General features: G+C 36.4%; 1 long non-coding RNA gene across 3 annotated transcripts in view; it reads left to right on the top strand.

Moving 5' to 3' along the window:
- The window catches only part of LOC144318398 (uncharacterized), a 381,065-nt gene that overhangs the window by 331,134 nt on the left and 37,365 nt on the right, over positions 1-12,566 (top strand). For all 3 annotated transcript variants that reach the window (XR_013384287.1, XR_013384286.1, XR_013384280.1), the window contains exon 5: positions 400-536. This is a non-coding gene — a long non-coding RNA (uncharacterized LOC144318398). The remainder of the gene's footprint in view (positions 1-399; positions 537-12,566) is intronic.

The raw sequence follows: 12,566 nt of genomic DNA, 5'->3' as shown, positions 1-12,566 counted from the left end.
ACAAGATTCCCCAAATTTCTGTGTCTTGTGAGACCATGATGACAGAGTGTTTAAAGCCTACTTTATATATTCCCTCCAAATCCCAAGCTCCTTTGACTTGCCAACCCACATTGCTATCTGATTGCCACAATTCCCTGATATATGAAATCATGGTGGAATTTCCTTGGAATTATATATCTTAAGCCATGATAGCATTCAATGACTTCCAGATGCCTTAACAATGATGGTCCACTGAGTAAGGAATTACCACAGATTATCTCCCCTTTGATTTGTCACAGTTTTGTATGGAGTTTATTACCAGTAGAAATATTAACCTAGCCTTCTACAGCAGCCTATTTCTGAGATCTTTAGACAATATTACAAAAAAAGAAGTCTGTTATTTTTCTTTTTCTAACATAGGAGTGGTCAGTGGCGACTGCCAAGCTCCCAGAAAAATGAAGAGCTATAGTCCTGCTGATGTGCCTTCTATCTAGGCATGGGACAAATATCCAGCGTTCTAGAGACTGCTCATTCTTCACTGGAACACAATGGAAAAGGTAAGAGAAGTGGTTCTGTACTGCCAACAAAGCACCGAGCAGGGCAGAGCAGAGTTCTGTGTGCCATCTCTATGTTGACCTCCTTGCTGCTGCCATGCACACGATCTCGGATTCTGCACCACAGACCTATACAAAACTAATTGTTCATGTGATTTCCTTTCTGTGCCACTGCAGATGTCCCTTTCTGTAACAATTTAATTAACACTTTAAAATAATGATGCATTAATTAATGCCAAATTACAATGAAAATCCTGGAGAATTACACTTTATATCAACATTAATGCAAAATGAGTTCCTCCTGGATAATTTTTCTTACAATGAATACAAAAAGAGATAATACTAATTAGGCCATCAATTTAAATTTACCATAATTTCAATCCATGTCATTTATCTGTTTCCCAGCATAAAACAATACCAGTCTACTATACGTTTGTATGGCAATAGGGATGTCTGCATAGCAACCAGACCTGGGTCATTTTTAGGGTATTGTGAAATAGGTTTGAATTTTGAATTTGTATGTCAGTTGTTGAAAACAGGGTGTGTGTGTGTGTGTGCGCGCGCGTGCAGGGGTACATAGTACATGTGTGTCTGAATATGAGAGAGAGGAGGAGTCCAACACTTTAGTAAAATAAAATGCTCTGACTTAAATAAAGTTATATGCTCAGTCTTATCAGATGCATGGCATAAGTCATCAGGCTTAGTCTATCCAGTTGCATATAATTCAGTTTATTTTCCATTCTTGGGGTCATGACCCAGGAGTTAGAAGAATTGTAGTATCTCCAGGGTCATTTGTTCATGAGCAAACCTAAATCACATCATCCCATATTCAAAAGTGACATGATGTGCACCTGTTACATTTCATTTTCATTGCTTCTAATAAGGAGATGCTCCTTTCAGTATCAGGAAGAGAGAGGGCTCAGAAGGTTAATTTTACAATGCTCACTGAAGAAAGAAACGTGACAGTAGTTCCTCAATTACAACTACTTTCTTAAGCGACCCTTTGCGTGTGCCTTTCATGTTGAGACACACTTGGTATCTAGATCATGCAAGATCTGTCAAACATTTTGTTTCTAAATCAGAACACCCCTGACTAAATATTTTCATAAAATCCTAAGTATTTTATTCTTACAAAAGTCTTTCGATGGCAAGAGAGCATATTGGGGCAGATTCCTTCAGGGCTTCATCTTAAATTTACTCTCTTTTTGGCAAAGAGTTTCCACCCATCCACTGTGACATGGGATTCTCACTTCTCATATTTGGGAATCCTGACATGTACTTTACTAGTGTCGTGAAAAGCATATTTAATAAAATGGCCAATTACAGTGTAGCAGTGGATATGGAAATTTACTAACAAAACAAATCATCTTCCAACATGAAGAATCTCTAATTTCAGAAGGGATAACATCAGAATGTGGTCAAAATTCTTGTGTCTCTGGGGTATTTTCCTGAATATGTTCCTTACTCCTCTTAGCAATTTGTGTTCTCACTGTGCCGCTCTTAAAGATCCTTTCCCCCCTGTAATGCATGACAAGAAAAAATTGGCTCTTTATAGTTTAGTTTTCCCATGTTCTAAATCAGCAATGGAAATTTCTGCTTGCCCAGGTGTTCTCAAAGAAAGTAGGCAATGGGCCTAAATGAAGTCTGGCAGAAAGAAATTAATTTTTAAAAATCAATAAGCTCTGCCTTTGTTTTTATTCAGCTTTAGGGGAATACATATCAGTGACATTTACCTTGGACTATGTCTCCGTGCCCAAATAACCAGAGCATGTCAGAGCAGACAGGGGGCATGGGTGATCTATTCCACTTCATAAGCCTGGTTGACTGCCAGGGAGTAGATGATGAAGACAGTTGAAAACTTGACCTCTCAGAGCTACTTGGCATCATATAGTCATTCTTAAACCATGTATATCTACCAGAGGCATAAAATTATATAATCCAACATGGGTTCCTGGGCCATACCTATAGAGTTTTTCATAAAAATGGAAGAATCAGTGAGCTTTTCACCATATATGTCATTAATTATACGCTTGAAATTTATTAAGATAATTCTAGAAATTAAATAGCATGTTTTCATACCTTAGCCCAGTACCTCAAGTCATGTTTGTGTGTTTGCTTGCCTCCTGTAGTATTACCCTTCTCTCTCCCCCTGCACCATTCTGTTATCAGGAAGCACTAGTAAAAGCCTATGCAAGCTTAGGAGCTCCTGAGATGGAACTGTTTTACAGAGGTGAGGGTTGTGCCACAATGAAGGCTGATGAACGTTTTCATGGTTGTTCTTTTATTTCTTTTTTTCTTTGTTTTTTTAAGACTTTATTTATTTTGAGAAAGAAAACATGAGAGGAGACAGAGGGAGAGAGAGAATCTCAAACAGACTTCCCCACTGAGCATGGAGCTCAACATGGGGCTCCATCCCAGGACCCTGAGGTCATGACCGGAGCTGAAGTCAGATGCTTAACAGACTGAACCACCCAGGCACCCTCATGGCTGTTCTTTTAATAGTCTCTCAGCAAGATTATTAGAAGAGGAAACTATTTGGGTTATTTCTCACAGTTGATGTACTTTAATCCTTCTAGTTTCAGGTTTATTTTGAAATAACTGAATGGTAAAAATGATGCCTATGAATTCATAAAGAAAAAAACTGAGCCTCTTTAGTGAATAATCGTTTTGATTTTTTTCATGTACATTCACTGAAACAGAGAATCAGCAAGAACCATAAGATCCTAGTGATTAAGTCTCAACTTAACCTGATGGGTAGGAACCTGTTTACACATCTGCCATGCTACCTTGATCCTTGGCTCTGGAATTAAGTAGGGATTCAATTCCCAGCTCTATCTTGGACAGGCTACTTGCCATGAGCTGTAGTTTTCTCATCTATAAAGTAGAAATGATAATACAAATAGTTTTGAAGACTGAAAGAACGTTCTTAAAGTGTTTCGCACATCTAGTTCTGGTTCTGCTGGTAATTTGAAAACTCATTCATTTGGTCCTGCAAACATTGACTAGTTACCTAACTTGGTGCCAGTCACAAGCCTCTGCCCATACAAAGATGATTAAAGTAAAATGTCTATCCAAAAGAACTTTACAGTTTAGAGGTACACACAGGAACAAAAGTCAATAATTAAAATACACTGTGCTATAATAGAGGTATGAACAAAATACTATATATAAAAAAAAAAAAAAAGGAGACACTAACCCTGGGGATTTGGGGGAGGGATCCAAACAAAAGGTGATATTTGAGTTGGAGCCCAGCAAAGAATAAAGGCGACCTCATACTAAGAAACAGAGGCAGATACAGGGAAGAGATTGGTTCATTATATTGCAAGCTATCCCATGTGGTTGAGTGTAATATATGCAGGTCCATAACAGACTTTTTTGTGAGTGAAAAAAAAAGACTATTCAAGCAATATTGGAAGTAAATTACTAAAATTGTATTTTTTCTATTTATAACTCTGGGCAGTTTGGCAAACGTATCAAAAGCCTTAAATTTTTAGGTATGCTATACCACAGCATTCCTATTTCTAGGGATTTATCTGAAGGGAATTGGTATGACTATGAATAAATATTTTGATATGACCCTTTGGTTCCTACCAAGATGGCAAACTGGAGACAAACAGTCAGATTTCCTTGCCTCAACTGAATCCTAGACATTCCGAATAAATGGGAAACAGACATTGTATATTTAGGAATATACAATGCCACGGAACTGTGAGAAATCAATGAAACCACAGAAGATTGTTGACCTTTCAGTGTGTGGTAGTGGCTGGACACAGTGAAGAATGAACTACTATAACTGGAGAAACAACATATGAACTGAATGTGACAGCGAACACACAAACAGAAGAAAGGTTTAATTTTTGTTCTGAATCTTTTCTCCCACTGTCTTTGTCTTGATCAGATTTCTCCACAGTAATATTGCATGGAAGAAACAGTAATGTTTTAAAGTATTAAAAGATTTAATTACAAGGATTAAATGATACAAATGACCAAGATATAGGTTCCTGTATTGTTCAACTTCTCTTAGCAGGGCACAGACTAAACTGGACAACATAGATCCTCTGAAAGTAAATTTTTAGAATATATAGATGAATAATTTGAAATAAGTATGATTAAAGATACTTATTTAATTGGGAAATAGAACCAGGAATGGGTTAAAAGATCAGGTTGAGAAGCCCTACCAGAAGGCAGAAGTAAAGAATGAAGATGAAGAAGAACATAGTAAAGCTAAAAGTGAAACAGGGTAGAAGTAGAAGCGCCATTGTCTGGATATGAGAAATCTTAGAGAAAAAGAAAAATAGGATGAAGTATTTAAAGAAGTAATGGAGAAAAATGTCTCAGGATCTTTGAAAAATGAAAGACCTTAGAATCGGAAGGACTTACAGAGAAACAAGCAAGAGAAATAAGGAAAACCCCATAGAGGGAATATCAAAAGCAAAAAGGGAATTCTACTACCTTCCAGAAAGGAACAGCAATTCACCTACAGGGAAAGAAGAATAAAATCAATATCAGATTTCTCCACAACAACATTGCATAGAAGAAAACAGTAAAGCAATATTTTAAAGTATTAAAAGATTTAATTACAACGATGTTTACTATGGTATTGCTTGTAATAATAAAATATTGAAAGAGACCCGAATGACCATACAATGGCACACCATGAAGCCACTTAAAAATTATGTTGCAGAAAAATGTATAAAAAAACATAAAAAGGCATTTGCAATGAAAAATGTCTCCGTGAATAAAAGATTATACACATGTGATTCCACTTTTGTTTAAGTAGAAAGACTGAAAGAATATATGCAGAAATTTTAGTTTTTTAAAAAAATTCCAGCATAGTTAACATACAGTGCTATATTAGTTTCAGGTGTACAATATGGTGATTCAACAATTCCATACATCCCTCGGTACTTGTCATGACAAGTGCACTTCTGAATCCCCATCACCTATTTAACAACACCCCCCCCAACCTTCCCTCTGGTAACCATCAGTTTGTTATCTATAGTTGAGTCTGAGTTTTCTTTGGTTTATCTTTTTTTCTTTGTTCATTTGTTCTGTTAAATTCCACATATGAGTGAAGTCATATGGTATTTGTCTTTCTCTGAATGACTTATTTAATTTAGCATTATATTCCCTAGATCCATCCCTTTTGTCTCAAATGGCAAGATTTCATTCTTTTTAGTGACTGAGTAATATTTCAGTGTGTGTGTGTGTGTGTGTGTGTGTGTGTATCCAACAACTACTTTATCCATTCATCTATCAATGGACACTTGGGCTGCTTCTATATCCTGCCTATCGTAGCTATTGCTGCAGTAAACATTTGGGTACATATGTCTTTTTGAATTAGTGTTCTCGTATTCTTGGGTAAATACCCACTTGTGTAATTGCTGGATCATAAGATAATTCTATTTTTAATTTTTTGAGAAACCTTCATACTTTTTTCCACCATGGCTGCACCGGTTTGCATTCCCACCTACAGTGCACGAGAGTTCTTTTTTCTCTATATACTCACCAACACTTGTTGTTTCTTGTGTGTGTGTGTGTTTTTTTTTTTATTCTACTGATTCTGCAGTGATATCTCATTGTGGTTTTGATTTTCATTAAATTTCCCTGATGATTAGTGATGGTGAGCATCTTTATATGTGTCTGTTGGCCATCTGTATACCTTATTTGGAGAAAGTCTGTGTTTTCTGCCCATTTTTAACTGGATTATTTGAGGATTTTTTTGGTGTTGGTTTGTATAAGTCCTTTGCATATATCGGATAGTAACCCTTTATCAGATATGTCACTTGCAAATATCTTCTCCCATTCAGTAGTTGTCTTTTTAGTTTTGTTTCCTTTGCTGTGCAGAAGCTCTTTGTTTTAATGTAGTCTCAATAGTTTATTTTTGCTTTTATGTCCCTTGTCTCGGAAGATATATCTAGAAAAATGTTGGTATGGCCAATGTCAGAGAAATACTGCCTGTGCTCTCTTCTAGGATTTTTGTGGTTTCGGGTTTGACATTTAGGTCTTTAGTCATTTTTTAGTTTATTTTTGTATATGGTAAAAGAAAGGGGCCCAGTTTCATTCTTTTGCATGTTGCTGTCCAGTTTTCCCAACACCGTGTGTTGAAGAGACTTTTCCATTGTATCTTCTTGCCCCCTTGGTTGTAGATCAACTGAGAATAAAATCGTGGATTTATTTCTGAGCACTTCATTCTGTTCCATTGATCTGCAGGTCTGTTTTTGTGCCAGTATCATACTGTTTTGATTACTACAGATTTGTAGTGTATCTTGAAATCTGAGATTGTGATACCTCCAGTTTTGTTCTTCTTTTCCAAGATGGCGTTGGCTATTTGGGGTCTTTCATGGTCCCATACAAGTCTTAGGATTATTTGTTCTATTTCTGTGAAAAACACTGTTAGTGTTTTGATAGAGATAGCATTAAATGTCTAGATTGCTTTGGATAGTGTAGACATTTTAACAATATTTGTTCTTCTAATCCATGAGCATGAAATATCTTTCCATTTGTGTTACCTCAATTTCTTTCTTCAATGTTTTATAATTTTCAGGGGTACAGGTCCTTCACATACTTGGTTAAGTTTATTCCTAGGTATTTTATTATTTTTGGTGTGATTGTAAATGAGGTTTTTTTTAAATTTCTCTTTCTGTTATTTTATTATTAGTGTATAGAAATGCAGTGGATTTCTATATACTGATTTTGTATCATGCAACCTTACTGAATTCATTTATCAGTTCTAGTAGTTTTTGGTAGAGTCTTTAGGGTTTTCTATATACAGTGTCATGTCATCCGCAAGTAGTGAGAATTTTGCTTCTTTCTTGCCAATCTGGATGCCTTTTATTTCTTTCTCTTGTCTGATTGTTGTGGCTAGGACTTCGAGTACTATATTGAATAAAAATGGTGAGAATGGACCTCCTTGTCTTACTCCTAACCTTAGGGGAAAAGCTCTCAGGTTTTCCCCATTGAATATGATGTTAGCTATGGGTTTTTCACATATGGCCTTTAATATACCTCTCTAAACCTACTTTGTTGAGGGTTTTTATTATGAAAGGATATTGTACTTTGTCAGATGCCTTTTCTGCATCTACTGAAATGATCATATGGTTTTTATTCTTTCTCTTGTTGATGTGATGTATCATAATGATTGATTTGTGAATATTGAACCACCATGGCATCCCAGGAATAAATCCCACTTAATTGTAGTGAATGATTTTTTTTAAGTGGTGCTGTATGTGGTTTGTTAATATTTTGTTGAAGAATTTTGCATCTATGTTTATCAGAGATATTGGCCTGTAGTTTTCTTTTTTGGTAGTGTTTTTATCTATTGTTCACATAATGCTGCCTCAGAATGAATTTGAAAGCTTTCCTTTCTCTTTTATTTTTTGGAATGATTTGAGAAGAATAAGTGAATAGGTGTTAACTCTTCTGTAAATGTTTGGTATAATTTACCTGTGAAGTCATCTGGTCCTATACTTTTGTTTTTTGGGAGTTTTTTAAATTACTGATTCAATTTTATTTCTAGGAATCAGTCTGTTCAAATTTTCTATTTCTTTCTGTTTCAGTTTTGGTAGGTTATATGTTTCTAGGAATTTTTCCATTTCTTCTAGGTGGTTCAGTTTGTTGACATGTAATCTCTCATAATATTCTCTTATAATCCTTTGAATTTCTGTGATGTTGGTTGTTATTTTTCCTCTTTCATTTCTCTTTTTATTTGAGTACTCTTTCTCTCAGTCTCTGTCTCTTTCTCTCTCTCTCTCTCAAGAGTCTGGCTAAAGGTTTATTAATTTTGTTGATCTTTTCAAAGAACCAGCTCCTGGTTTCATTGTTCTCCTCTATGGTTTTCTTAGTTTCTATTTTGTTTATTTCTGTTGTAATATTATTTCCTTCCTTCTACTGGTTTGGGTTTTCTTTTTTCATCTTTTTCTAACTCCTTTAGATGTAGAGCAAGTTTTTTATTTGATATTTTTCTTCCTTCTTGAGGTAGGCCTGTATTACTATAAACTTCCCTCTTAGAGCAGCTTTTGCTGTTTCCCAAAGGTTTTGGAGCACTGCATTTTCATTTGTCCCCATGCATATTTCCTCTTTGATTTCTTGGTTGACCCATTCATTGTTTAGTAACATGTTATTTAACTCTTGTATTTGTGTTCTTAACTTATATATTTGTGTTCTTTTCAGATTTTCTCTTATGGTTGATTTCTTGTTTTAGAGCATTGTGGTCAGTAAAGGTGCATAATATGACCTCAATTTTTAAAAACTGTTGAGACTTGTTTCATGACCTAACATGTGGTCTCTTTTCTGGAGAATATTCCATGTATATTTCATTCCATGAAAAGAATGTGTATTCTGCTGTTTTAGGATGGAATGTTCTGAATATATCTGTTGGATTCATCTGGCCCAATGTATCATTCAAAACCACTGTTTACTTGGTTTTCTGTTTGGTTGTAAGTGGGGTTTAAAGTCCCCCTGCTATTTTTGTATTATTATTGATTATTTCCTTCATATTTTTTTTTAGCTGCTCCATGTATTTGAGTGCTTCCATGTTGGGTGCATGAATATTTACAAACGTATCTTCTTGCTAGATTGTTCTCTTATGGTTATGTAGTATTCTTCTTTGTCTCTTATTACAGCCTTTGTTTTAAAATCTATCTTGTCTGATATAAGTGTTTCCACCGTGGCTTCTCCTTCACTTCTATTTGCATGATAGTGCTTTTTCATCCCTTCACTTTCAATTTGCATGTGTTTTTAGGTCTGAAATAAGTATCTTCTAGGCACCATATACATGGGTCTTGCATTTTTATCCTTTCTGTAACCTCATGTCTTTGATTGGAGTATTTAGTCCATTTATATCAAAAATATTTATTGAGAGGTATGAATTTATGGTCATTTTATTACTTGTTTTATGGTTGTTTTTGTAGTTCTTGATTCTGTTCTTCTTTTGCTGTCTTTTCTCATGGGTTGCTGGCTTTCTGTAGTGATATTTTTAGATTCCTTTCTTTCATTTTTTTTTGTGTATCGCTGGTTTTTGATTTGTGGTTACCATTAAGTTTATATATAACATCTTATGCATATAGTTGTCTATATTAAGTTGATGGTCACTTAAGTAAAAACCCATTCTTTATGCCCTCCCCTGTTTTTAGGTATATGGTGTCATACATTATTATATCCTTTTCTTTGTGAGTCTCTTGACTGATTTTTATAGATATACTTACTTTTACTGCTTCTGTTTTTCCTACGTTTTTACTCTTGCTTATGGTCTTTCTTTTCCACTCAGAGTCCTCTTTTAATATTTCTCATAGGGCTGGTTTAATGGTGAACTCCTTTAACTTTTGTTTGTCTGGGAAACTCTTTATGTATCTTCTATCCTGAATAATAGCCCTGCTGGTTATCCTTGATTGTGAGTTTTCTTTCAGCACTTTGACTATAACATGCCACTCCCCTTGGCCTGCAAATTTTCTGCTAAAAAATCAGCTAATAGCCATATGGGGTCCTTTGTATGTAATTGTTTTTAAATTTCTCTCTTTATCATTAACTTTTGCCATTTTAATTACTATATGTCTTGGGTTAATTTTGTTGGGGGATCTCTATGCCTTCTAGATCTGGGTATCTGTTTCCTCTCCCAGTTTCATGAAGTTTTCGGCTATTATTTCTTCAGATAAGTTTTTCTGGTCCATTTTATCTCTCTTCTATTTCTGGAATCCCTATCATGCAAATGTTATTATGCTTGATGGTGTCACTGAGTTCTCTATGTCTATTTTCATTTTTTATTATTCTTTTTCTCTGGTATTCGGCTTTATTGCTTTACTCTGTCCTCCAGGTTTCTGGTCTGTTCTTCTGCTTCTTCTAGTTTACTTTTTATTCTATTTAGTGTATTTTTAATTTCAGTTATTGAGTTCTTCATCTCTGATTGGTTATTTTTTATGTTTTTCCATCTCTTTGTTGAGAGTCTCACTGAGGTCTTAACACTCATTTCTCAAGTCCAGTGAGTATATTTATGACCATTACTTTAAATACTCTAGCAGGCATATTACTTATTTCTGTTTCAATTAGCTCTCTTGCTATGATTTTGTCCTGTTCTTTCATTTGGTACATATTCCTCTGCCTCCTCATTTTGTCTAACTCTCTGTGTCTGTTTTTATGTGTTAGGAAATTCAGCTACATATTGTGCTCTTGAAAGTAGTGTTCTTAAGAAGAAAAGGTCCTGTAGTGCCCCTGCAGTACAATCTCCTTTGTTCACCAGAACCTGGGGTATCTTCTGTGTGTTGCATGTGCCCTACTGTTATGGCTGAGCCACATTTGCCTTTTGTCCAGTCATCTGCAATGGATTTCTTTCTCTCTATGAGCAGAGTTTGGTCCCTGTGTGGTTAATGGGCCAGTCTGAAGCCACTTTGGGCTTGGATTAAGTCAGACTAGGCATTTGCCAGAGATACAGTAGTACCAAACTGCAGGGCACTTTTCCTGCACTGTCCCCTGAGAAGTTCTTGTTGGTAGCTGGGACCTATGTTAGACCAAATGTTGGAGCTGCAGTTGGAGTGGTGTGTGTGTGGTTATCTTCCTGTCTCCCCCAGACAAGAGTCACTTTGGAGTGGTGCTGGCCCCTGTTGGGTATGCTTGCACACTGCTAGGCTTGTGGTGCCACCTTGGATGAGCTCTGTCCAAGGTGGCAGAGTCTGCAGAGGACACAGGGATGGGGTGCATGGTGTTAGAAGGTTAATGCAGATCTGTTGTGAGAAGGCATCTAGAGCTACTTTAGAAAACTGTCACAGGGCTGGAGGGAATAGGTGCACAGGAAGATGTGGGGGTAGGGCTCTCAATGCCAGCAAGATTTGAACAGGTCTTCTGTGAGAGAGGATCTACAGCCAAGACCTGGCCAGAAGGGCTTTGTCCATAGGAGAATGTGAGAGTTTGGCACATCGTTAGCAAGTTAGGTGGCGTGTTGGCACCGGTGCTGGTTCCTGTAGGTATTCATGTGTCTTAGCTGAAGGGCAGAGGAGGGAAATGGTACTTGCCAGGCCCTTTTTCCTGAAGAAGTCTCCTAAATATCCCAGCCCCTTTAGCACAGGCTGTCAGATTAGTAAATAAATCTCCTTCCTACATATCCCAGGCATTTTCTTAACTGCTGCTTCTATGCTATGTCTCCACAGGGCTATTTGTTATTTTCTTTCTTCAAGGGCAGGAACTCAGTTTCCCATTGCCCTCTTGACTCTCCCAGAGCTGGCCTCTTTGGTTTTCAAAGCCAAATGTTATGAGGATTTGTCTTTTCCATGTGGGTTCTCTGGCCTGGGGTGCTTGGTACAAGAGTCTGTTTTTTCATCTCTTCAGGCCTGAGATATCCCTCCCTCCCGTGGATAGTCATGCAGATCTATTTAGTTCTTGACTGTATTTCTGCCCTTCCTACACTCTTCAAAGTGGCCACTTCTCTACATTTAGCCGTGAAGAATCTGTTCTTCAAGTCTTCAGTCGTTTTTTGGGTTATTTACACTGGTGTAGATGCTATCTTGTTGTGTCTGGGAGGAGGTGAGCTTAGGATCTTCTTACTCTGCCATCTTCCCTGGAAGTCAGAAATTTTAGTTTTTATCTCTGAGGGTTGCATAGGATAGGATAATACAATTTTCTTTCTGCTTTTTAAAAATCATATACATTTTTTCCTGATGTGCTTTCAATACTTTAAGAAGAAAAAACTGTACTTAACTATTGATTTAACTTTGATAGAACTCCAAGACTAGATACTAATTGAGAGCAATTTTAGACAGACTTTAGACACTTAGAAGGTGCTGCAACCATCCTGGTGAGATATGACAAGGCTTGAGTTAAGTAAGACAGTGGCAAAGGGGATAGATTCAGCAGGCTCTATTGGATTGACACTCAGGAAAAATGAACAGGAATTGGTTAGCAATTAGATAGGGGACATGTCAAGGATGACTCTGAAGTTTCTAGCTTCTCTGATATTTTACTTATCAGCTCCTAAATTTAGGTCTGAAAGAACTATTATATATGCCCTTCTAAAGAAATGTTGTGATACAAAAGGCAGATATTTAT

This window comes from Canis aureus, chromosome 8 (assembly GCF_053574225.1).
Source record: "Canis aureus isolate CA01 chromosome 8, VMU_Caureus_v.1.0, whole genome shotgun sequence".
Taxonomy (NCBI): Eukaryota; Metazoa; Chordata; class Mammalia; order Carnivora; family Canidae; genus Canis; species Canis aureus.
This window is presented reverse-complemented; position numbering and strand designations above follow the sequence as displayed.